Source organism: Antechinus flavipes, chromosome 1, assembly GCF_016432865.1.
Source record: "Antechinus flavipes isolate AdamAnt ecotype Samford, QLD, Australia chromosome 1, AdamAnt_v2, whole genome shotgun sequence".
Taxonomy (NCBI): Eukaryota; Metazoa; Chordata; class Mammalia; order Dasyuromorphia; family Dasyuridae; genus Antechinus; species Antechinus flavipes.
Window position 1 is genome coordinate 54,356,823 of NC_067398.1, and position 26,890 is coordinate 54,383,712.

The 26,890-nt window shown below is 42.3% G+C and overlaps 1 protein-coding gene across 1 annotated transcript in view; it reads right to left on the reverse strand.

Annotated features, from left to right (window-relative positions):
- SLC6A6 (solute carrier family 6 member 6) overlaps positions 1-26,392 on the reverse strand; it is a 135,608-nt gene extending 109,216 nt beyond the window's left edge. The window contains exons 1-2 of the mRNA XM_051982932.1: positions 26,094-26,392; positions 9,805-9,844 (exon numbers count right to left, since the gene is read on the reverse strand). The gene's annotated coding sequence lies outside the window, so the exon portion shown is untranslated. The remainder of the gene's footprint in view (positions 1-9,804; positions 9,845-26,093) is intronic.
- Positions 26,393-26,890: the final 498 nt, after the last annotated feature.

Sequence of the window (26,890 nt, forward strand, 5' to 3'; positions counted from 1 at the left end):
GGATTCTGACTGGAAGGATTCTCAGATCATCCCATCACATCATCTCATTTCACAGATAGGGAAAGGAGGCCCAAAGGGGAAGGCTTGTCCAAGGTCCTTAAATGGCCAGAGACTCTGACTTGAAATCCAGGACCCTCTCCAAGCCCCCACGATGCCTGTCCTCCTGTCTTCTCAGAGAAGTTAAGGTGAAATCATTTATTGGTCTAAGTTCCAAAGTGACTCAGAACTGATCCTGAGAACCAGCATTGATGTAATCTAAAATGTCATCCAACACGAGGCAGCAGAAAGTGTTTGGAAAAATACTGGGCTAGGAGTTGGGAGAACTGGGTCCTTTGACACCAGCTAGCTGTGCGTGACCATGGGTTCTCTATGGACTTGGTTGCTAAATCTGGACCAGAAGAACTATCTGTTAAGTTGCTTTCTAGCACTCACATTCTAGGCATATGGTCTCATTAAAAATTTCTGGAAAGAATCTTAGTATGAATATACTCTTTGATAATGATAGGGAAAGGAGACATTAAATATAAAAAGCTTCTACTCATATCTTATTCTGAATAGGACTCAACTTTTCAAGAAAAATCTCTCAGCAGATTGGATTCACTCCTAGGTGAAATCAGTACATTTACACCCGAGGTCCAAAGGAATACCATTACTAAGAAAAAATACTTTAGTATCTGCTTAGTAGCTTCTAAAGAAATTATTCCCCCTTTAAGTGAATCCTTGGTTGGGCGCAGGACTGCAACAAGTCCAAAACAAATGTGTCTTTGCTTCAAGGAACTAAGAAGGGGACACAGAAGGCTCAGTTCTTCCTGGGATCCCCCAGCTGCTGCTCAACACCCACTTCACCTAGTACTTTCTGGACTGCTGAAGGAACTAACCATTTTCCCCTAAAGTCAGTCATGTCCCCCAAAGCACTCTGGGACTACTTTGTTTTCCCCTAATTCTGACGAAGCAAAGGTCAGAGCGCCTTCTCTACATCATACAATTGGATTCGAGATTGGACTTGCTTCTGTACTCCAATGCCTACTATCCTATCCTCTACCACTTATGTCCCAGCTACAGATATTCCTCATTTTAGCTGTTTGAGAGACCAAGACTTTCACAGTTCACACAGATTCCAAGATTTCTCCATGACCACTGGTAGTGTTGAGTACTCAACCTCCTTCAAAAACCACCAGTCACACAGAAGTTTCTTCCACTTGACCTCTTAGCCCTAGCATTCGCACTGATCCCTCCAATACAACCAGGGGGCATGTGGTATTTGTGGGCAAAGCTTCCAACACTCATGATCCATCCCTAAGGATCCCAAGTCCTCTTAGGGCACTGTGAGCAGAACAGAAGATAATATTAATAGATGAATTTTCCTTCTCTAACATGGGAAAGAATAGGAACCTGGTAGAAAGAGTTAACTGGTGATTAACCACTGGCTTACAAATTTTCCAGGTAAAGGAATGGGGGTCTGAGGTTCAAATGTTTCAGACAGCCTTTGAGGGAAAGTATAGTATAGGGAAGAGTTGCCTTAACATATCTCTAGTATTCTTAACTCACTTCCTAAATCTTCACAGTACTGAGGACAGCACCTTAGACATAGTAGAAGTATAAGCAATGCTTTCCCATTAGAACTGAAATCCTTTCCTCGGCTAGTCTGTCAGCTTTCACATAGGCAGAGACCAGATTCTCCAAGTCCCACTGAGCCACAGGTTAACGTAAGGCCATGCACAGAATGGACCCTCAGTAAACGGTCTGTTGATTGAGACCAATAGCCAGTTCTGGTCAGGACAGATCAGTCTCCAGAATGAATTCAAGACCTTCTCCAGCATAGTTTTTCTACCCTGATAAATTCATTTCAGAGAAGCCTCAGATGATAGAGCTGGAAGGGCTCTTTCTGGAGCTCTTAAATTTTGTTGTGGCTTGGACTCAGCAGGCTAAGCTTCATGAACCCTCCTCAGAAGAATATTTTATATGCATAAACTAGATTCAGTTACAAAAGCAGTTAAATTCAAATACAGTTATCAAAATAATTTTAAAAATCACAAATCTCTCACATTAAGAGTCCTTGGTTTAGTCTACTCCCTTATTTTCCAAAGGAGAAAACTCAGGACTCAAAAATAGTTGTGATAAATCTAAAAGCATTCACTAAGTTTTTCATGACAGAACTAAGATCTGAGGCCTCTCTCCCTGAACCTGTGGGCACTCTCTCCATTTTATCACAATGTGCCCTCATCCCAAAAATCAGAATCCCTCTACCGTTAATAATATTCAGAGCTTTAGAAATCATCAGGAGAGGTAACACAATTATAGAGTTCAAGAAACAGAATATATTGTTTTTCAGCATAGACTTTTTAAAGATTTTTCCCAAAAATACATTTAGAAATGTATATATGTAAAAAAACACAAGTGATATCTGACACCTAAACAGTATAATATATAGAGCTCTAAGCCTAAAGTCAGCAAGGATTCAGTTCAAATACAGCCTCTGGAGCTTAAAGCTGCATGATCCTGGGCATGGCATTTCACCTGTTTGCTTCAATTTCTTTGTAAAATAGGGACAATAATACCACTCACTTCCCAGGGTTGTTGTGAGAATCAAATGAGATAAAATGTGTAAAGTGTTTTGCAGGATATAAAGCAAATGTTATTGTTGTATTATGTCTGTAAAGCACTTAGCATAGTGGCTATTGGCATGTAATATACAAATGCTTCCACCCCACTTCAAGACAACTCTTGATTTCATGAAGAAAACAGAAGATCCTTGACTACCAAAAGCATGAAAGGAGTCTTTGGTATGGAGGAGAAAAGGAGAGGAAGAAAAGCAGAAGGAGGAAGAGGAGGAAGAGAACACCAATAGAGAGACAGAGACACAGAGATACAGAAGGACACAGAGACAGAGACAGCAGAGAGACAGAGACAGAGATAGAGAATTCAAGAATTGCAAATTTAAAAATCCTTTATCTAATCCATTTCTCCTGTTTTACATCAGGGGACACTGAGGCCCAGTATGTTTAACTGACTTTGCTAGGGTCATTAATATCTAAAACAAGATTCAAATCTAGGTGGTCTTGACTTCCAGGCAGTCTTTCTGCTCTATCTGACCCCATCATGGTATAATCTTAGGTAAGTAATTTCTCTCTTCAGCTATAAAACAAGGAGATTTTCACTTTTATAAGCGGCAGTTCAGTCAGATAGATGAAAACTATTTGGTTATTACTAACCGTTTGGCATCTGCCAGAGGAATTTTAAATGAGCATTCTTTTAAAATAGAGTAAAAAACACATTACATACAGGATGCTTTTTATCCACAGACTTTAAGGTTTTTTTTGGCAGATGGACAAAAAGAGATGGAGGACAGGAAAGCACTGAGTGAGAAGTTAGGAAGAACTTTTTCTTGGGAGAGAGTCCCCACCCTCCATGTCCCAGAAAGAGATCAGGAGCCCATCTTTTTTAGTCATCATAGCAACCCTAAAGATAAGTCATGAGGGACAAGTCAAATCGAGCAGGGATGGGAAGGAAAGAATGAAGAACCAAGAAAAATAAAAGGCTAAATACATCAGATTTGACTTCAATCCAAGAAGTTCCATCAGGGAACCATTCCAGATCCCATTTCCTACCAGGTCTGCCCTCATGGGTCCATGTGTCACTCTAGAGTTAAAAGGCAATAACCAGACTTATGTGGGTATTACTATGCCCATTTCAATAACCAGAGTATGTGGGTATTACTATGCCCATTTCACACTGGAAACCCACAGGGTCAGAAAAATTGTTCATTTGCCCTAAGGACACACAACTAATAAGTGACAAACCCAGAATTCAAGACTAGGTCTTTGAAGGCTTAATAAGCTTCAGTTTTAGGGAAGTTTCACTTAAGTCAAGAGCTTTTGACAGAACCAAGATTTAAACTTGGATAAGAGACAACAATTACTGAGGAAAGTGACACATTAAACATAACAGACAATAGGGAAGAATACAACCATATTTTGAAAAGACCACCAATGTGCTACCTTTTGCTGTAGCACAAAATATGGATCGTAGGCAATGAGAAGATCAGATACAAATAAATAATACAGCTAGCAAGCAAATTACAGACAAGTCTCAAGTTGGTACCCTGGGGACTCAAGGAAAACCCAGGAAGCAGCCAATGCAACAGAAGCTCACAGTCTCACATGCCCCTGAAGAATCATGGACCGGCCTTCCTTCTTCTAGGAATTCCAGAGAGAAATCAGGAGAGGAGAGATTCTGATCAGCCCAGCCTTCAGAACCTGTTTCTCTCAGGGAAGCAAGAGGGGGCAGGAACAGGAAGGAGGAAAGTGGCAAAGATAAGGAAGGCAATTCAAAGCCAAGAGGGCAGAAGGTGGAGGAGAGACCAAGGGAGGTGAATTAATGAGTACAGGAAAGAGTCAAAAGGAACAGAATTACAGTCAAGGTATTCATCTAGGTGAAGAGGAGGGGGCAGGAAGTGATCAAAAGACAGGAGGACAAAAAGTAGTGTTTGAAAACTAGAGAGAGGGAGACAGGAAGGGAGGCAAAGACAGAGAGACAAAGAGGAAGGGAAACAAAAAGAGAAAGAGAATTATAGAGAAGTAGAAGATAAGAAAAGGAGCAGCAGGAGAGAGAGACAGAGAAACAGAGACACAGAAACACAGACACAGAGACAGACAGAGACAGAGACAGAGAGACAGAAAGAGAACAAAGACAAAAGACAGAGACACAGAAACAGAAGGCATAAAGGAAAAAGGAAGAAGGGAAGAAAGGAAGGAGACAGGAATGGAGAAAAAGAGGGAGAGGGAAGGAAAAGAAGAGAGGTAGAGAGAAGAGAAAGAAGGAAAAGGGGAGAGGGGAGAGGGCACAGTAGGAAAGTTGTTCAGAGTTCAGACACTGACTGAAAATCAGTTAAGGAGCTCTGACTGTGGGCACTATAAGAGGATAATAAAAGAATTCACAGAAATGATCTGACACTACTTATCCAAAACTCGAGAGAAGTTCTAGCATGTCTTGGAACATAGGCATCTTTGGGACTCACAAGCAAGATGGAAGACAGGCTTTTACTGCTGAAAGAGCTATCTAGAACTGAATGTATGCCTCCTGGGAGTAAGGATTCTGTTTGTCCCAATCTTTGAATCTCCAGCATTCAGGAGAGTTGCTTGACAGGTAGAAAGTGCTCAGATGTCTCTGGTTCAGATTTTAATATCTAGACTTCAGGTGATCACTATAGGATCTGAATGACTTGGTTTACAGAGATATACCTTACATACACCTTAACTCAAGAAAAAGCACCTCTTCTAAGGAATGACTTTCTGCCTTTGCTCCACTCCTTATTCCAGCTTATGGTGACTGGGGTAGGAAAAATTCCTGAAGGTGACTACAGCCATAAAACCTTAAAACTCCATGAAATATTAAGAGATTATCTAATCTGATCCTATAAGTCTTGAACTAAATAACATGAGGCTCCTAAAAGATAAGAAATTCACTCAAGATAATACAACTAATGAGAGACTATAAATTATAGCATTTAAAACTCAAAAAGTCCTTCAAAATCATTCAGCTCTGCTCCTTCATTTTATGGGAGGAAATAGACATCCAAAGAGAAGTGATTTACTCAGCATCATATAGCTAATAAATAGCAAAGTCAAGATAAGAGCCTTTTATTCCAAATCTGGTGCTTTTTCTGTGACACCACTTAATAATCTACAATGTCGTTCACCCAAGGGAAGGAATGAACTAAATTGGTCAGAAGCAGCCAGAAGCTAATGAACTCTATTTTACTCCATGAAAAATGGGTATATACACTCACAAGTATATGTGAACCAATTCTTCCAAGAACCAATGATAAATCCACTAGCCAATTACAAATTATGGTCCCATTTCATTAAGGATGGGAAGAAAGAGATTGTTTCTTCATGAGAGGGTTTGACACAAATGGAAAATAATTCACTGTAGAAGTAACATTTATCTTAAAATGATATTATTTTTCTCCTGTTAAAATCTTCTTCCTTCAAGGCCTACCTTAAGAACCATTTCTTCTATGAGACTTTCCCTGATTCTGTCAACTAAAAGCAATCTCTGCTTTATATTTCTTCTCACAACTTATCTGGATTTTTATTTTCTTTTTGCCTTGTCATATTCTACTTTTCATTACATATATAAATATATGTGGGTGTGGGTGTGGGTGTCACACACATACACACACGTGTTCATCTTATATACCTTCCCAGTAGACTATAAACTTCTTGAGGGTAGGGATTAGGTTGTTTTTTTTTCTTTGTATTGCCCTGGATGGGTCTAGTATACAATGGGTGCTTAATAAATGTTCCTTAAATTGAACTTCTAAGATGGACCCCCATAAGTGGTTCTACCTTGTATTATTAACCCAAAGAATACTCTTTCAGTAGGTATTACTAGAGAAGGTTTTATGATATGGTATCAAGAACACTAGATGTAGAATGAGAAGTACACTAGGACATGGGTTTGAATTCTGACTCTGCCCCTTACTAGTTGCTTGGCTTCTGGTCCCTCACTGTTAAAATGAAGGGATTGGACTAAATATACTTTGGGGTTCTTCCTAGTTTCTGTCTCTTTCCCCTCCCCTCTTCTCTCCTCTGATGCTGTGGACTCTTAAAAAGACAAAAGGGTGTCAGATAGGAAGGAAGAAAGTGATAATTATAGGATGTGACATAGCTCCCCAAATTCTGCACATCTTTCCTGCTACCTCAGGGAAGGGTGCTATGAAATCTACAGCATATTCTTGGAGAATAGGAGCTCCTGGGTTTGAGAGCTCACATCTTTGTGAAGTCTCATTCTGACAGTCAGCAGAATGAACTCACACCTTTCTGGGAGTTCAGAGCTAAGCAGCTTCTCTCTTCTGAAAATTTACACCCCTGAAACTTGAGAATTTCTGAAAGCCTTATATCCTTCAGTTTAACTTCCCCCTCTCCCCACCTCTCTCTCCCCTTCTCGCACTCCCTCTTCTTCTCTTCTCTCTTTTGCCCTATCTCCCTCCCTCTCTTCTTTCTCTCTTTTCCCCTTCCCCCTCTCTCCCCTCTTTCCCTTCTCTCTTCTCCTTTTATTCCTCCCCCCCTCTCCCTCCCTCCCTCTCTCCCTCTTCTCTTTTTCCCTCCTTCTCCTAACTACCTACATGCTGGGAATACCTGGCTACCCTATAGATACACTCTGACCCTGTTCCTTCTTTCCAGAGACAAGAAAATCAAAGCAAACTCAGAACTTGTTTTTTGTTTTCACTCCTATGTATTACTTTTAAAAATCTGGGATTTCACAGAAGGGGGAAGAAGCATAACTTCCCTCCCCAAGGGCAACCTCTCATCACCTTGTGCTTTCATTTGCCACAGCCAAACACTTTTGTGTCAAGCACATTAAAACTTCACTTTGACTTTTGAAACAGGTGGGATAAGTATATATAAAACAAATTTAAAGAGAAGAAATATAAATAAATACTCATTGAATTGGATTAGACTAGGATGAATTTACCTCCCCCTCCCAAGAGGTTCACATTTCAATACCTCACCTCCTTGAACTGGTTGTGTCTGAAGTTGATACTCACCTTAACAATCCCAGCCACCAGGTATTTAAGTTTTCTGGGTAGGAAATAGAACTAGAAAGTCATATGACTATTAAAAACAACAATGCCCTAGATCTTAACAACAGAGCCACATTAATGGCACCTCCTTTCTCTTTTCCCCATCCCACCTTCCTTAAAGGAATCTACTTTCTTCTGGGATTTACCGTAAGCATGTATAACATTCCCTTTCTTGGAAACAATGCCTAGAATCTGTGGTAACAAGTGTGGGTGTATCACAGATAGGAAACTTTTTAAGGGTACATACTGAACTAAATGGGTTCCTCTGGTCACTTCCACTCCAGAGACATTGTGATCCCTCCAAATCTCTCCCTAGAGATGGTGTCGTAGTTGGTGTAGTTATAGTTCTTTCAGTCTCTTTGACTCCTGGTGACCCCTTTGGGGAGTTTCTTGGGCAAAGACAATAGAGTTTTTTCTCATTTCCTTCTCCAACTCATTTTACAGATGAGAAAACTGAGGCAAACAGGGTAAAGTGACTTGCCCAGGGTCACCCAGCTAAGACGTGGCTGAGATCAGACATGGGTGTCAAATGATGCTTTTGCCATTTAACACCTGTGTACCTTCAGGCAAGTCACAACCACTCTGGACATTATTTCCCAGGATAGGGGGATGTCCTTTTAGGCCCCAGTCTGGGGCCCATCTTCTGGCAAGGTGATCTGTAACGTTCCCAAATATTTCTCATGTTTATGCTTTAAAATCCTTGCCTAGTCCAGGGCTCCCTTCAGATTTAGGAAAGAAAAGAAATTCCCTCAAAAGAACAACAGCTTAGTTTGTTTTCCACAAAACGGCCAGCTGAAGAAGTAAGGGCCAAGGGGGTCTATTAACATAACCATCTTTTATCTAAAACCAGAAAGGAGCGACATTCCAGTTCCACAATATTAAACGCGCTTGTAACCACCAAACTATTTTCTTCTTGCTACATATTAACCAGTGGAGTTGCTATTCCAATATTATAACTGTCATCCAAGGATATAAATTCTTTGGGGAACAGGAGGGAGGGAGAAGTCCCACAAAGAAATGCATGGATTCGGGAGGGGTCTAGACCATCCGGAGCACCAGTAGCCTTTTCCAAGCCCACAAAATAATTCAGACTTAGATGCTGTGCCAGCAGGGCCAGGGCCACAAACAACACAGATATTTCCTCCCCTAATGCCCAGAAAAGTACATTTCCACTGGACTGGATCTGCTAAGTGTTTGTTCTCTGTGGAGAAATCAAAGTAGAAGCTAACTGTTCAAATTAAGATTAAACTGGAGGTCAGCTATTTAAAGAAAAAGTGAAACTGCATCATGGGTTTGAAGGATAATTCTCTTCTCACTGAAACCTGAAAATACATATTGCTGGGTGGACTTACTCTCCCAATTCAAGGAACATCTACCATAGATTTCATAACTCTCAAAGAATTCCTGAACTCAAAGAGATCTTATAGCACAGAATGTCACTGTCAAGTCAAATCAATTATTATTTATCATTGTTGTAGATCATTTCAGTTCCATTCCACTCTCAGTGACCCCATTTCTTGGCAAAGATTGTCTTACCGTTTTCTTCTCCAGCTCCTTTTAACACAAGAGGAAACTCAGGCAAATCAATTTAGGTGACTTGTGCAGGGTTGCGCAGCTAGTAAGTGTCTGAGGCTAAATTTGAACTGCGTTCCTCCAGACTCCAGGTCTGGAGAAAGATCTGCTTCATCCAGATGCCCCAACCTTTTATTAAGTACCTACTGCGCTCCCTAACACAGAGCCAAGTGCTAAGAATACAAAAGAAAGGCCACATACACTTCTGGTTCTGGACCTACTCAACATGTACCAACTCTATAAAAACAAACCATACCGGGGAAAGATTGAAGCTAATTCTCAGGGGGAAGGTATTATCATTGAGGAACACATTGGAGTAAATTGACTGTTACTTGACAAATGTGTGGTAAGATAATTAAAACTTATCATTCTTTATAGTTACAGTTACTCAGTGAGTTGAAAGAAAACCAGGCTCAGATGGTATTGGTTACCTTCAATTGTCTACACAATCCAGATTTCCTATAGAACCCACAACTCTGCATTGTGTAGACAAAGGTTCAAGCAAATGGCTGTCTCATTGCCCAGCATATTTTTCATTGTCTGAGAAGATGTAAGAAATACTTGGTTTGCTTTTGAACAAAGAAATACCCTATAATAAACTTCCAAAAAGTCATACAAAAGCCAAAGAAAAAAATGGTACTTACATTTAGAAGTCTCTTCAGAATGAATATTTTCTTTTTCTTCCTATTGCAAGAGAGGAAACAAAAAGAAGAAATAGGAGAGAAAAAAAAGATGCCGTCAGGATAATTCTACACATGTGATATGTGTAATCACCAGCCATGTGACCCATCCCTTTTTTCTGAACAGTGTGTTCACACTAAGAAACTTACCAGCACCCTGGGAATTAGTGCCCCACAGAAACTGGGCAATGTACATCAGTCATCCTTCTGTCTTATGGGCTGCAGACTGTCCCAGAAGTTGTGCCAAGATTTGGAAAGCAGGCTAATTACAGCAAAAATATGTTCTTGCTGGGACCAAAATGAAATACTAAGGCAGCCTTCCTTGCAATTAGACAGGAACAGGAGTCTTTAATTGCTTTCAAATTTGTGAACTCGAAACTTTTGGATTCTGTCTCACTGAGAGATGCCCCGGGGACTTGTATCCAGCCCGGAGCACCCAAAAATTCATTTCTAAATCAACTAGCATTTAATCCACTTAATACTAGGCACTATGCTAAGTGCTCAAGATACTAAGAAAAGCAAAAGGCAGTTCCTGCCCTTGAGGAACTTATAGTCAAAGAACGAAGGAGAATGCTAGGATTCACAATTTCACAAAATCCTCAATCACTTTTCTTACTTTATTGGTTTTTTTCTCCCTTTCATCCACCCCATCACCCTAATCAGGCTACATTAAGAAAGGATAGAAGGCTCATACTCCCAAAACATACACATACTTATCTTTATCCCTGCTGACTTTGCTTTAACTCTGCTCCTTTACTGGCCTTGTGATTACTTAACCTCCCCCCCTCCCCCCAAGGATCCCTCCTCCCTTGTCTTCTTCCCCCACCCTTTGCTTCCCCATTCACCCATCCTTTCCCCCTTATTTCTTTATAGATTTTGGAGGGTGCTATACCATGTAGTGTTGCTTATTTAACCCATTCCTGATCTGAGTAGGTTTTCACTCAATCACCTTTCTTAAAAATCTATCCTATAGCCCAGGGGTCCTCAAACTTTTTAACTAGGGGCCAGTTCACTGTCCCTCAGACTGTTGGAGGGCCGGACTATAGTAAAAACAAAAACTTTGTTTTGTGGGCCTTTACATAAAAAACTTCACAGCCCTGGGTGAGGGAGATAATCATCCTCAGCTGCCCAGTCTGGCCCATGGGCCTTAGTTTGAGGACCCCTGCTATAGCCTATTCTTTCATACATGACGCCTTTCTGGTGGCAGGGAGGTATTTTGTTATTGTTCAAGTCTTGGTTTCTCTGTGTTGGCCAAGTAAGCGCTACAGCCATTTCAGACATGGCCCACTGATGACAAATTCCAAAGTTTTCACCTGTTGTTTCTGATCTGGACCTATAAGTACTTCCTCTGGGCAGTCTGGTCCTAACCCACCCATCTATCTCCAACATTGGGACCAGACATAGTACAGCCACCAAATGGACTCTAGCCCTATAGAAAGAAGCTCAAAACTAAATGATCTCCCAGTTTCAACCTCTCTTGGTAGCAACATCTACGAGTATCGTTACCCACCCACCCATTTCAGTGCATCTTAAAAACTTTCTCAGTATTTAAATTCTCCTAGGAAAATATTTTGGTTAGAATTATGAATTCATCAGTAAACTTCTAAAGCAGATGAGCAGCATCTTTGTTGCAATTTTCAGTGTAGCTAAGGGCATCGAGTCTTACCCAGAAGTCTCACAGCCAATTAAGGCTCAGAGATAGGATTTGAACTCAGTTTTTCCTAACTCAAAAGCTAATTTTCTATCCATTATGCCATATTGTCCCCAGAGAAAAATGTAGTTTAAGTAAAGTAAATTATTATTGGAATAATTAGGGTTGAAAAGAGCCTTTCAGATGTAATAATCCAATCTCTAATCCCTCTCTTGCCTCCCCCCACCACCATGGCTATTTCAGACATTAAAGAACTTAGGTTCAGACCAAAAAGAAGCCTGACCAGACTCACACAGCTAGTGAGCAGCACAGTCAGGGCTACAAGCCAAGTCTCCTGACTCTCAGACCAAGAGTCTTCCTGGTATATCGCATCCCCTTTGAAGAAATCATACCGACAAGTCTTTATCAACTGCCACCCGAGAGAAGCAGAAAAGGAATGGAGCACAGAGAGAGCGGGAGAAGGAAAGGGTCAAGAATAAAAAGGAGTGAGAGGCAGGGTGGGGGAAGAGAATTAGGAACGAACCTCACCAACTTCCCTAACTTAGCTTCCGGTCTTATTGACATCTGTCTGCTTCCTCCTCTCTAAGCCACAAAGACCAAAACATGAGTCCTTTGAGCCCAAGAGTCATGCACTTCCCCAAAAGAGAGTTTCTTCAGGCACTTTAAACAACCAACAACAGTACATTGCTAATTGGGCCCTGTCTTTCAGGGAACCAACCAAAACTGACAAAAATCATCCTCCCATGTCCAAGCACCATTCTCAGTCACATCCCTAGAAGCCATGGACACAAGTCAATAGCCCAGTCAAGGTATGCAGTTGGTTCAACATGCCCAGAGGCTGAAAGTGGCTCTGAATCTGCTCTCACCCCACAAGCAACTTAGCCTATGTCTATTTTCATAGGCAGTGAAATGGGAGTATGATTGCTCTGGGTTTTTCTGGGTCTGTATCCCAGCCTCAGTCCTTACTAGGTAAGTGAAAGCCTCTGGGAGACTCAGTTTCCTCTTGTAAAATGGGATAAATATTAATGTTGATATTGCTTACCTAGGGGCAGTTGTGAGAAAAGTGTTTTCTAAGACCTGGAGAGCTATATATGTATGAATTATTGTGAGGATCAAATGCGATCAAAAATATGTCTAGATTATTAAGTCCCTGAGAGCAGGAACATTCTTGTTTGCTAAGCTTTGTATCTATTTACAAAGAGTATTTACAAATTTACCAAAAATACAAAAATCTACAAAATCTATTTACAAATAGTTCAACACAGTATTCTGTATACAGAAGGCACTTGATAAATGTCTGTCAATTTGTATTTGGATTAGGAGTCAAGAAATGATGTTCTAGTTAAAATGGCCCCTCTAATCTGACTTCTGTCTTCCTTTGCCTGGTGCAAAATGAAGGGGTTAACCTGGATGACAGTGAGAGCTCCCCTCTGCCTCAGAGGTCCCTGACTTCAGGCATATTACATAATGAAATCATTCAGAAATTCTTCCCCCACCCCCAACACACATCTCTATTATACTTCCAGTGGGTCCAAACATCTGGCCCTTCCTTCTGTTTCTAAAAGATTGACGTGTGTTGAAAGGCAGGTCACTAGAGGTAACTACAGCTGTTTTGCCCTAGGTCCTGGATATGGGAACACTATCATGGGACTTCAAGGGCATTTTTTTTCTCCAAATGACTCTCAAATTGGGTCAGGAACATCACTGTGATTTTTTGCCACACTTCTGTAGTTGATCTAAATTATGCAGGGGGCTGGCTCTAACACAGAGAAATGAGAGGCAGGGCCCAGCTCCAAAGTATCAATCAAAGGACAGGTGGGGCATGATAGCAGCTGAGGTTACACCCAGAGAGACTTTAGAAATTCAGGACTCTGGTGTCATCAACCAACAGAAAAGCCATCAGGATTACAGTTGGGAAGAATACAGGCCTTTTAAGATAACAAGGCAATATCCAGTGCAAACAACTCCAATGTAATTACCAGATGATGAGGAGAAATCCCCAAAGTGGTAAATAGAAGGGAATTAGATAGATTCTCTGTTCCTTTCTCCCTCATAACTCATAACTGATTCTCTGATCACACATGAACTGTCCTGGACCCCCTTCTCTTCTGCATCAAATTACTTTCATTGATCTCATCGGCTCCCATGGATTAAGACTTTTCTCAATGCAGATGTTTCTTTCTTGAATTCTCTTCCCAACACCCCAAGTGCTTGCTGGCCACCCCATATGAGCATCTCCAACTCAATATGGCCAAAATTAAATTAAATTCATGAAGCTTTCCCTCAGGCTCACTCATCTTCCTAAATTCTGTTTCTGATCTCTTGGAATTCCTAGCTCCCTTCAAGGCTCAGCTCAGGAGATGTTTTCTTCAAAAGGACTTTCCTAATCCTTTAAATCGTTCATATTTTTCCCATCCCACCCCAACTGGAATCAGGAAGTCTCAAGTTCAAATTCCATCTTAGATATTAGCTGTGTGATCCTAAGCAAGTCACCTAATTTCCATTTGCCTCAATTTCCTCATCTGTAAAATGAGGATAATAATTACCTATCTCCCAGCGTTGACGTACAGATCAAATGATATAATATTTTAAAGGATTTTAAACATTATATAAACATCAACTTATTATTATTTGCATGTATGCTGTATCCCCAATAGAAATAAGCTCATGTAAATCAGAGAGTTTTTGTCTTTCTACCCATAGAGCCATCCATACAGGAAGTATTTAATACATGTTTGATGATTCAACTGAACTGAAATGAATTGGAAGTTGGCACCTTGTAGACAGAAGCTCCCCCCAAAAGGACAAACACCATCCCCACACACCCCAGACCTCAAACCCAGAATAACCCTATGCTTGTGGCCAGCCAGAGGTCAACTCCAACATCTCCCTGCCTTTGATTTATATCTCCTTGGCCTCCTTCAAAAGTCTTTTTAAGACTTCCAGCTGTACTATGTAAATTTCTCAATGGGAAGATGCTTTCCAACTCCCTATTCTCTCTCCAGCACAATGTGTAGACAGCCAAGACAAAGAGAGCAGGGCAGGAGCAGAGAGTTACAGGTCATAAATGTAATGAAATTCTGTCTGTTGCTGCTGTCATTCGGTGGGAGTGGGAGTGTGGTGGGGGGAGTGGAATGAACGGCTTCCCTACCCCCAAAAAGGTTATGTTTGGCCTTCCATTCAAAACTAAAACCTTGTAGATTTAAGAAATAGTAATAAAAAAAAATAATGAAATACTATTAGCCAGCAATACTGCTGCAGAGCGGGGTTCTAATTCTGATGATAAAGAATGAAGCCCTTCAGTTAAATTGATAGTGTTATAATTGGACGCAGGACCATCACTGGGAAGCTGTAGGGGGTCTTATGTAGTCATCCCCCTCATTCTACAGATAAGGAAACTCAGACCCACAAAGATCAAATGGCTAAAATCACACACATACTAAATATTAGAAGGGAAATTTAAGCCCAATCCTTGACTCTGAAGTCTCGGTGCCCACCATTGTAAGTCAAGCATACATGCATGTATATATGTTATGCTTCTTTCCTCCTCCACACATTTGCACTTTAGGAAAAAAGTTGAAGGAAGCAGGGCAGATGAGGAGAAAACTTAGGCTCAAAGAGGTCACCAGGTCCACATTAGGCCACAAGATTTAGAGCTAACAGAGAATCTGGAGATCATGGATATAATTAATCCCCACTATCTTTCCATTTTTTAGATGAGGAAAACTAAGGCCCCCGAAAAGATCAATGGATGACTCATCCAAAATCAGAGGTAGTAAACACTAGAGCCAATTTTGAACCTAGGTCTCGACTCCAAATCCAGTCCTCTTTATACTACTCTACCACGCTCCCTCTCCCACAATGCTTCTCGCAAGAGATCACATTTAAAACAACAATAACAGAAAACTCATATTTTTAATTTTGTGCCAATTTCCAATTTTAAAGGGCACCCACTTTAATCTCTGGCACTTATTTCATATTCAGGCATTTGGTTCAATTACACACTAATGCCACAATTTTAGTCATATATTTTCTAAGTTCAAAGAAACAAATTACTTTCTGTGTAGAACAATCAACCTGGTCCTCAAGTTCCAGGGTTCTGAACTTCAAAGTACAAGTGGGAGTGGCCTGGTACAGCTTCAAAGGCTACCAACTTTCTAATACTTATACCCTAAGCTAGCTGCTATATTTTCAGAGAAGCTAGCTGTGCATACAGAATGGTTTTTCTTAGATCTGATGTGTTTAAAACATTTCCCAAGCCATGGATTGGCTTTTGTGGAGTCTAGCCTTGATGTGCACTCCCTAAAATACCTGTAGGTCAGTGCTAAAAACAAATCACTACTGCAATCTTTGATCTTAAATTGTGGTCTATACCTATGATCTTAGCCAGATTGAAATCTGAGGGTTTTTTAAGGAATAAATTGTAGGTTTATGAATTTATCATATCATTTGATCTTCTATATAAAAAAAAAAAACATTTTGCTTGAGGAAGACTTCTCTGAACTCCCCCCAATCTTCATGCTATCCCGTTCCCTATCCCAATACCAAATTTTCTCCTTATAACCTCTTATAACACCTTGTCAGGACTAAGGAAACAATAGTATATTGGAAAGACTATTGAGAAAAAAAGAGAAAAAAGTTCAAGTATTTGCTCAACCTTGAATACATGGTATGTAAACCTCCCTAGGTCCTCAGTTTCCCCATTTGTAAAATGAAGTAATCTAGGTTTATCTATGAAATGATCACTATTAATTCTATGAAAATTCCATACTCTCTTCTGTAATCTTCAACTTATAAAAATCTTATTTCTTCTCCTATATTTACATTTAAAAAAAAAAACCTTGAATGCAGAGTGCATTGTATCTGAACTCAACAGCATCTCATACATAATTAGTGCTTTTTAAAAAAAAATCATTGAATGAAGTTTTGTTGTTGTTTTTAGGAGACAGGATACTGGGTTGACTGCCTTCTCTTGTCAAAATGGCTTGTGCCAGACCTTAATGTCACATATAATTTATTATTTTCCCTTTAAATAAAGGTTTAAAGTAAAAGTAGTCTTATTAGATTTAGCAATAAGGAACCTTGGCAATTAGTTACATTTGGGGGAATTGAGGTCCAAGAATAGATATATTGTATTTTACTTGTGTAGATTCTCATGCTTAAAATCAAACTGAAAGTGGGTGGCAAAATTAGGATTCAAATCCAGGTCTTTGGATTCCAAAGACAATCCCCTTATCCTTGTACCACAATGCCTTTAATCAACTCAGTCTATATTCAAATGGCATTTACACAGGGCTGGGCTACAAAAACTCCTTTTATACCTAATCCTTCCTGGAAGCAAGTACTTTGACCACAAGATGCTCCAAGTCATTCTGCAGGTGGTACAGGCTCTCAGGTTAGTCATGCTCTAGCCTCCATTGGTTATTTTCATAGAATGCTGAAATGTCACTGGTCAAAAGTATCCTCCATTAGTCACTTTCATGAAATTCTGAAATATCACCTGATCTAATTGCCTTAGATCTGATCTGGGATAGAAGGAGGTTTGGAATAAGAGATGCCTCATTTCAAGAACTGGCAGAATAAGGGGCAGCTAGGTAGCAGCTAGAATAGAGCACCAGCCCTGAAGTCAAGAGGACCTGAGTTCAAATCTGATCTCAGACACTTAACACTTCCTAGCTGTGTGACCCTGGACAAGTCACTTAACCCCAATTGTCTGTGGGGGGTGGGGTGGGGAGAATTGGTAGAATGGGAAGAGAATTATTGAAGTTATTAGGAGGGGGATTTAAAAATGAAGACTTGTCCCATATCAGATTCCCCTTAGAAAATTCTATTGTCTATGGATTTATTTTTTCTTAGAACTTGACTCAAATTGGGGCCACAGTTATGAAAGATTTACAAAGAGCCCTGTAAGAAACCTATAAGATATCTGTCATGATTCGGATCTATTCTTACCAAAGCAGGGTCACTCCGATTGAAGTCCAGACCTGGAGCAGTCAGGTGGATCCCCATTACAAGATATGAAAAGCAGGTTATTTAGCATTAGCTCTGGCATTTTTATATAGTTTTTCCCTCCTCTAAGTGGCATTGAACCTTGGACTTCTACACAGTCCCCAGGAGAGGCCTCATTTTTCCTTTCAGCCATTGACCAGGGTTCAACAGGCAAACATCTTAAGAGCTTGCATTCATTTTTAAACTTCCCAATTTTTTTAAAGGTGAGACCAGATGCCAGGTTAAATGTGTCCTGGATTTGGGGAAGTGAGAAAAGAACCTGCTGTTTATTTTTTTAATAATAGCTCACACATAAATCTGCCTAGTTAGTTCCCTAAAGTAGTCATTGTCAAATCTAATAGGGTCAATAAATCATGGATATTTTTCTAAGCTGCAAAAGTCCCTCAGAGTTCAGCTAGCAGATCCCTTACTTTTTTCCCAGATAAAGAGAGGGGTACAGATTTGCCCAGTCACCCACTTACTGATGAAACAGGGATTAGAATTCAGGTCTATGGGATTGTTAATGCAAAGTAGTCTCCCATTCATTTTTATTTACAAAATGGTTCAGATACAGTATTGTCAGTGATACTGGTTGGGAAGAGGGACCCGATGGACAACAGCTTACTCATTCTTGGAAAAGATACTGGAGTAGTTTGCCATTTCCTTCTCCATTGCTTAAGACAAACAGGCTAAGTGACTTGCTGAAGATCACACAGTTAGCTGGATTTTGAAACTGGATTTGAATACAAGTCTTGACTCCAATACATCATTCTATGTCCATTGAGGCATCCAGCTGTCCCTCTGTAGGGGTGCTACCAAATCCTTATACTAATGCAGGTCAGCAACTTGTAGATCACATAGTAGTCTTACTGAGGCAATTCCTGAGGCAACTAGGGTTAAGTGACTGCTAAGAAGTATTAAATATCTGAGGCTATTTTGAACCCAGGGCCGCCTGACTTCAGGGCCAGTCCTCTGGCATCAGCTGTTCCCACTTAGTAGTCTTAGAGATCCTCCCAGGACACTATGCCCAAGATCATACAAGCCAATAGGTAGCAGAAGCAGAATTTTACCCCAGTCTTTCTGTCTTCAAAGCTAACTTTTACCCACTAGGCCACAGTGCCTGTTATATTTTAAATAAAAATGGATATGCACACTAGCCATTTAAAATAGTCTATACCCACCATGATGGGCTGAGTCAAAGAGATACCAGATCCAGAGTCAAACTACTCCTCATGGGTGACCCCATAGCTCTGCTCTCAAGGGTCCGTCCTCCTGGGTTCTAGTCTGGATCCTGCTCAACCGTAACCTTGAGGTGATTGCAGTGGTTTGAACAATCGAACATTTACAGGTCAACCCTGATCAGTAATCGGATTACTGAGAGGCCAATCCGATTTGGTCATTTCAGCCGGGTTATTTTAGTCATTCAGATGGCCTAGGGCCTCCTAAGCTTGTCCATGTTGCACACCAGCAAATCCTTGAACCTGTTAGAGAGAAGTTGGAAGGAGCCCGAGTGAGGAGGACAGCTGTTAGCAGCACAGTGCCTCTCTCGGTGGAATCAAACATAAAGAGAATCCCATCAGCTCACTTAGAGATTTAGAAAACCATTAATTAACATTATCTATGTTATACTGCATTTTTTTATCTGTCCCAATGACATTTTAATCTTGTTCACCTTCTAGCTAAGAGTTTGAGACCTTTGCTTCTGATCAGAGTAGCTCACAGGGATCTTGGAGGTCGTTGAAGCCAGTCCCCTTATATAGAAACTAAGATAAGTGATGTGTACAGGGTGACAATTAAGAAGTGGCAGGACCAGTATCAAGTACAACACAAAACCCAGCTCATCTGCCCTCAAATACAGCGATCTGCCCCACTGTACATTGCTTTGTGGTGGAGATTCCATAAATCCTCATTGACTGAAAGAATCAGACTATATCTACCATTTCTTCTTATATACAAAATGAAGTCAAAGTTGGTGCCTTCATCATTTTATCTTCCCACAGGCAAATAAATGTAAATTCACTGAGGGCAAGCCAAAGTTCCTCTTTTATCTTTGTATTTTTCCCTGGTGCCAAGCATAATACCTTGCACATAGTAGGCATTTAATAAACATTTCTTGAATTTACTTACTACTTTTATGATCTGGAGTAATTTGTTGAGTCATTTATGTCATGTCTGACTGTTGACCCCATTTGTGGTAATCTTGACAGAGATACTGGAGTGGTTTGCCATTTCCTTCTCCAACTCATTTTACGATGGGAAACAGAGGCAATCAGGATAAAGTGACTTGTCTAGGGTCACACAGTACATATATGAGGCTGGATTTGAACTTCTAAAAGATCAGTCTTCCTGATTCCAAGCCCAGTGCTCTATCTACTGTGCCAAGTTATGGTAGTTTATTTCTTTGATTCCAGTTTCCTCATCTATAAAATGAGAATGGCCTCTAAGAATCCTTCCAACTTCAAATCTGTGATCTTGTTCATAGAACTGCAGTGAGAAGACCTTATTTCAACGTATCTAGTTCTGATTTAGTGCAAAAATAATGAATTTTGTGAAGTGGTTGCATTAATCAGATTCACATCGCATATATCTACTGGGCTAGAAAGACATACTCCTCACTTCACTTAGTGAAGATTCAAAAACATGAACCCAGCACCAGATTCATTATTTGTTCAAATGAGGGTGTAGCTGTACTTTACAGGTCTTGTTTTACTGAGAAAGGGGAGGGAAGAGAGAGAGAAGAAGGTATAAAATGTAACTCCTTTGAGCCTGGTTTGATCTAAACTACCACATATATTACCAAGCCTATAATCCCAGCCTTTCCAGTTTGCTAAATCCTGCCAGAGCTTGAGTTCTGACAGCTCAAGGTCACTTCTATCCAGTAAAGAGCCATTGGGGGAAGTCCTCAGTAGAGGTCTTACAGTAATCAATCCAATATTGCATCACTGGTAGAAAAAAAAAAAATGATGACCTCAAAAATTCAAGGCCTCCTAAATTGTCAATGGGAGATAAATTGAATTTAATCCAGCAGAGTGTTATTTATTCTAACTCTTTGGAAACTTGGAAGCTACATAATTGATGCAGGAAGTCTTTAGGCTGAAATGCATTTCTTACCATCAGAAAATTCATACTGGAGAAAAGCCTAATAAATATAATGGATGTTGGAAGGCTCTCTATTGCTTCTAGGATAGAATACATGCTGCTCAGCCTGGCATTTAAAGCCTTTCATCACGCACCTTACTCCCTTTTCATGTACTGTCCATTTCAGCCAAATCAGCACTTGACATTGCATTTCCTGCTCCCAGGACTTTGTATATATAGACCAAACCATCTTGTAATCCTGAAATGTATTACCACTGAGAATCCCTAGCTTCCTTCGAGCTTTACCTGTGGAAACCTTTCCTTCTTCCTAATTTCCTTGTATTTCTCTTATTCTTTATACAGCTACCGTGTCACTTCAGCATACACTCAGAGGGCAAAGACCTTTATAAGGTTGTCATCATTGGACCCCCCAGTGCCTCTAACAAGAGAGGGATTTAATTAATGATTATTGAAGGCACATGGAGCTATAGGGCCACTATTAACCAGAATGTTGCAGGAGCCAAAAACGCCCTTTTCTCCCAGCATACCAGTGAATTGAAAGAGTTTCTTCCCAAGCCTAAAAGTCATCACGAGTTTTCTCAAGTTAAACAGTAGCACTAAGTGGAAACAGAAGCATAGAGTGCTAGAGCCAGAAGAGACTTTGGGGACTTTTCTAATCTAGCCTCCCTCATTGGGAGGAAATGAGACTTAAGAGAAGGGGAAGTGACTTGCTTCAATTCAGCAATACAGTGAGGCTAGAGGCTCTTCCCCAATCAAGGTACAAACACATCCCAGCCTGGCACGGAGCAGCAATCAATTTCCCAAGGAGCAGCCACAGCAACAGATAGACTGAGGGGAAAAAAAGGTCCTGCTTTCGGGTGGCCATAATTCACTTTAGGTACTTTTAGCCTTTGTAACTCCTGGCTAAAATCAAAGGGAACAAGGGAGGTTAATTAACTCGAAAACTCTTAAAATGCATGTTTGGAGCCTGCCCGTGGGGAGGTCTAGTAGCAGCTCATTATCATATTGAGTGCCCGCTACTAAGGACAAAGAGATGGCAGCGCCTGCTCCCACTAAGGGCATGTGCCAGGCTGGCCATTTTCTCATTAATCTGGAAATCCACACCTGGAAGCCTCCCCGAGTCTGCCACAGAATAGACGCAAACGAATGCTTTCGCAAAGTCAAGTTGACAAACATCGCTGAGTCAGCTGTTGCCGGAAAGAGCTGTTTTCACTGTTGCCGGTCTTCGGAGGGAAGTGACAGAAACTTGAGCTTTCCCAGTGTTGACAATTTCAGAGGGCAGCAGAAGCCCCTCCCGCCCCCCAAAGCCTCCACTGACTCAGCCAAGGGACACTTTATGCTTGTTCAACGACTTTGTTTCTCCTCTGGAAATGGGCTCACCTGAGGAACCCCTTCCCTCCCATCACCACCGAGGACAACAATAGCATTAGTTTTTAAGTGGCAAATAAAAAGCAGTACAATTTGGGGAAGAAGCAACAGGTCTTCCAGAGGCTTCTTAACCTTTGACCCCTCCTTTTAAGTAAGGTTTGGGCCAATTGAAATTGCCAGATCACCTGGAGCACCAAAAAAAAAAAAAAAAAAAAAAAGAGGCTAAACGTACCAGTCTAGGACTGCCAATCAAGAATGCTATCTGGGAATGAGGAAAATTCAGAGAGGAACTCGGTATAAAACTGGTCTCTTAAGTCATGGTTTTGCCACTAACTACCTGTCTCACCTTGGCCAAATAAGTCCTTCCCTACTTCCCCAGTACCTGTAAGAGGCTTAGTTTTCTAAGCTGTTAAAAAAAAAAAAAAGGTGGGGGGAAAAAAGGGGAGAACAGGAGTAGACAACATGGTACCACTGAAAGATTGTTGTTCTCAAGTTGGAAGATTTGGCTCGAATCCTATTTCTTGACCTTAATTACCTGTGTGACTTTAGGCAAGTCATTCACTTATCTATCTCCCTTTATCTTTAAATTGGGGGGGGGGGGGAGAGAGATTTTAAAAATATATAAAAAAGAAAAAAAGAAAATGAGGGGGTTGGAATAGACTTTGAAACCCCCTTTGATTCTAGTTCTAAGATTCTAAGACTAGATGTTCTCTGAGATTCTCAAGTATCATCTATTTTGCATTTTATGTGATTTTTTTTTTTAATTCCTAAAAGGCAACTTCAATTCCACTATTATGTCTTGACTGCCGGAGACAGGTAGCACAGTACTACTAAAAGAGTACTGGAAATAGAGACCAGAGCTCCAGATTTGAGTTTGGGCTCTTCCATTCTTGATTGTATGATCATATGAGGACAAATCATTTCAGTTCTCTGAACTTATAAATAAAAATGAAACTAATTAGTACCATAACCAGATGGGGAAGTAGTGAGAGTACCATACCTGAATCAGGAAAATTCATCTTCCTGAGTTCAAATCTGACCTCAGACATTTTTTCAGACTGGGCAAGTCACTTAACTCTGCCTCAGTTTCATCATCAGTAAAATAATGTGGAGAAGGAAACAGCAATGGCTTTGTCAAAAAAACACAAAATACCCAAAGGGTTACCAAGAATCGGATATGACTGATCAATAACTGTATCCCAAATACAGATCAATGTAACCATATGAAGTGATACTAGAAAGCACTGATTTTTTTTCCAGATCTTCAAGGAAATCTGACTGCTACTAATAAATTATGTGATTTTTTTTTTGGGGGGGAGGAATTTTCTCCTTCCAGACCTCAATTTCTCCATCTATAAATTAAAAGCACTGAATCAGATGACTTCTTCTATTCCAACCTTCCATAAAATAAAACAGCACCACCATGCTCTCCCACCCCAGATCTTTAGGTTCTATCCTATTAAAGCCTCTTAAATGCATTTGAAGCCAGAGGTCATGAATTTGAATCCCAGTGGTTTAGGCAACTTAAACTTTCTGGGTCTGTTTCCTCATATAAATATGAGGGGGTTGTACTTAATGGCTCTCCTTGTCTCTTCTAGCTCCAATCTTTGATCTTCTGGATTTCATTAGGTTCTTTCACACTCTGCCTCCAAGACCTTTCTGTTCCTGTTTCCTCATCTGTAAAACTGAGGGGGTTGGATTATTGGACCTCAAAGTTTCCTTCCACCTTTCAAAAGCAAAGGATTCTAATATTTAATAAAATCATATTTCAGAGCAGCAAAAGCATCCAAAAAAATCCTTGCTGTTTTTTTCAAAATGTTAATAGCACTTTCCTTTCTATAATTCCTCTTCTTCCCAGTTGGTCGACTTAAAACTAGAGATTTTTGCTTTTGTGGGTAAACTTCTGGGAGCATGAAAGAGTGACAATGGCCAACCTTTCCAAAGTCTGCTTTTATAGCTATTGGCTGTCTATGGTAAGGCTCAATTTCCAGTCTGCATCTATAACCAGAGAAAGCACCCATTCCCAGTCCCTCCAGTAGGCTGCCTTTCTTCCCAGATCTGTCTAATTCACTCTCCTGGCTCAACAGACTTCAATAAAATTCCTTTATTCCCACCATCACCCACCAACCTCCTCCCTCTCTTCTCCTAATGCCAAAGGAAGGCACTGGTTGCTAGGAGCTAGCCATGTTCCTCTCACAAAAATAAACTCCTCCTCCCCTGAGTTTCTCTAAAAGATAGCCATCCTTTGGGAGAATCCTTCTCCCAGAGTTTAATTTGCACACACATTGCCAAAAGTTGTCCAGCTTAATCAATTCCAAATCGAGAAATACAAATCCCGACAGCGGATCACAATGCCTGGCAAGCCTGATATCCCCGGTGTCTTGGGAGGTTTAATAAGCTGATGGGCATGGACACACACACTCACACAAACCCTAAACTAGCAGATATCTCAACTAGAGTGGACAGATGGGCACAGGGCCTGCAGGCTGGCATCGTTGAGGCTTTTTTTTCCCCCTGATTCTTTTCCCATGATGCTTGTGAAGCGTTTGGAGATGTCCACCTTGCCAAAGGGACTACTGGTACTACCAAAATAGCGCTTACACCCGGGTGCCTCCTCCCTCCTCCTCCTCCTCTTCCTCTGCCCACTTCATTAATGCCTTCTCTGGGGCAGCTGAGATAAAAGTCCATCGAGGCCCTCCTTCCTCCTTTTCTGACAAAAGTGGCCAAAACCATTGAAATCTCTCCAGTGTCTGGACGGGTTTATCCAAGCCCTGTTTCTACTCGTAAGTTCTGAAGTGTGACCTCCTTAATTCGGTAGCCCAGCACCCAGGCTGTTATTTGGAAAAGGAGCCATTCAGGCTTAAACACGGACTACCATTTCACCTTGAAAAACAGAAGTGGGGGAGGAGGGAGGAGAAAGGAGGGAAGAAAGAGGAAAGGGGTGTCGTCTCCAAGGAGCGACAGCCTCTTTTTACCTTCCCCAAAAGGGGAAACGATTATAGGTGAGCGAACAGAGGCAGAGAGAGCAAGAGAGCGAGTTCTGATGTGGGAAATTCATTTGTCATACGCAGAAAGACACTTCCCAACCCCTCCTGGCACTGGGAGCACCGCTCCGTCCTACCCCCGGGGTCACAGACCTGGATTCTGGTCTCCATCTGCAGCATGTATGCATGCACCCATGTGTCGGGGTGAGGGGGTGGGAGGAGGGAGGTACGGGCACTAAGCGAGGTTCGCCTGTAAAAGCAGCCAGTGCTTCCGAGATTCTGGGCTCGATGCTCGGAGCTGCCTCCCTCCAGCCCCCTCCCCGCCAGCAGAGAAGCAGGAGGGCAGGAACCCCCCCCCCCCCGAGAACACTGCGGGCTTCCTCGCCAAAGGGGAGCGAACCGAAGAGCTGTATTGGAGAGCGAGGTGGGGGTCCTTCTGTACCAGACCTAAAGGTCTGCCTTCCCACTCAACCCACATATACATCCCCGCCTTCTCCACACCGTTCCCCCCATCCCCAGCATCAAAAGGCATTTTTAAAAACTGCAATTTACCAGGGAAACAAAAACACACCACTCCCAGCTCCCCTCCCTCCCCCTCCTCTCGCCACCGCTTCCACCCCCAAATCTAAATGCCGCCGAGCCTGGGCAGGGGGAGGCAAATCAGGACCCATCTACCCACCGGGTACCGGGGGAAGAGGGTGATTCTCAATCAAAGGTAATGTGAAGCTGGGAGAGGGGGCGATGAAAAGGGGCTGCGGCGGACTGGAGGGAGGAGGGAAGGTGGGCTGGAGGGGGCGGGGGGCAACGGAGACGAATACCACGGCCAAGGCGCAAGGCTAGCCCGACCAGCCGCCGTACCTAACGGGAGAACGAGCGGAGCGGAGCGGGAGGAAGGAGCCGGGTCGGACCGCAGCGTGGCCTGTCCGTGGCCAGGGAGAGATGCGGGGCCGAGCCGGGCCGGCAGCTCTGCACCTCGACCAGGGTCACAAAGCACGCTTCCGCGCACGCCGGGGCGCATACAGCTATTGTCTGGTTCGGCTGATTTTCTGTCCGAGCCACCCGGGGAATAAGAGCCGTCCGTCCTGGGCTAGCTCCCGGGGTCGCCCTGCTCACACGCTAGCTCCCCACGGCCCCTCTCTCCGCCCGCAGCGCTCCCTGCCTACCTTCTCTCGGCTCGTCCTCCCCGCGCCCCGGTTCCAGCAGCCGCGACAATGCTACCTGCCGCCGCCGCTGCCGTGACTGGTGCCGCCGCTGCCGCTGCTGCTGCCGCCGCTGCTTTTGTCAAGGAACCGGCGTCTGCGAGCGCTGGGAGCCTGGAGCGTGCGTCCTGCTCCGCGTCGCAGTCCAACTAGCCGGGCTGCGAGGGAGGAAACGGTAATTTATAAGCGGTTTCTTCCTGACCTCTCGTGTCTGTTGTCTAATGAGGGAGCATTTAGCATCACCCATCCTGCTGGGTGGAAAAATACCAGCTCGGCCTCTTCTTTGGGGAAGGGGCGGGGAATGTGCCGGGGGTGGGGGGGGAGGGAGGGGCCAGGGTTCGGGCAACCCTCCCAGGCACACACGCGCGCACACAAGCACACATAGGCGCAGACACACACACACACACACACACACACACACACACACACTCACACACACTGCGATCTCTAGCTGTTTGCACACACACACACACACACACACACACATCACACCATACCACCACCGAGAGAAAAGCGGGCAGACCAACGAGCTCGAATAGCTGTGAGCTTTTCACTGTGAGCTCCGGGAACGGACTGCGACCAGGACTCCCCCCGAGGGGCAGCCTCGCCGTGCCTAGCCCTACCAGGGCAGCAGCAGCGGGGAAGAACGGGCAGAGACAGCTGTCGGCCTAACGAGCGCTCTCTCCAATGTCTGTGTGTGTCAATAATCTATCTGTGTCGGTCGGTCTTTCATTCCCTCTGCCTCTCCCTTATTCATTGTC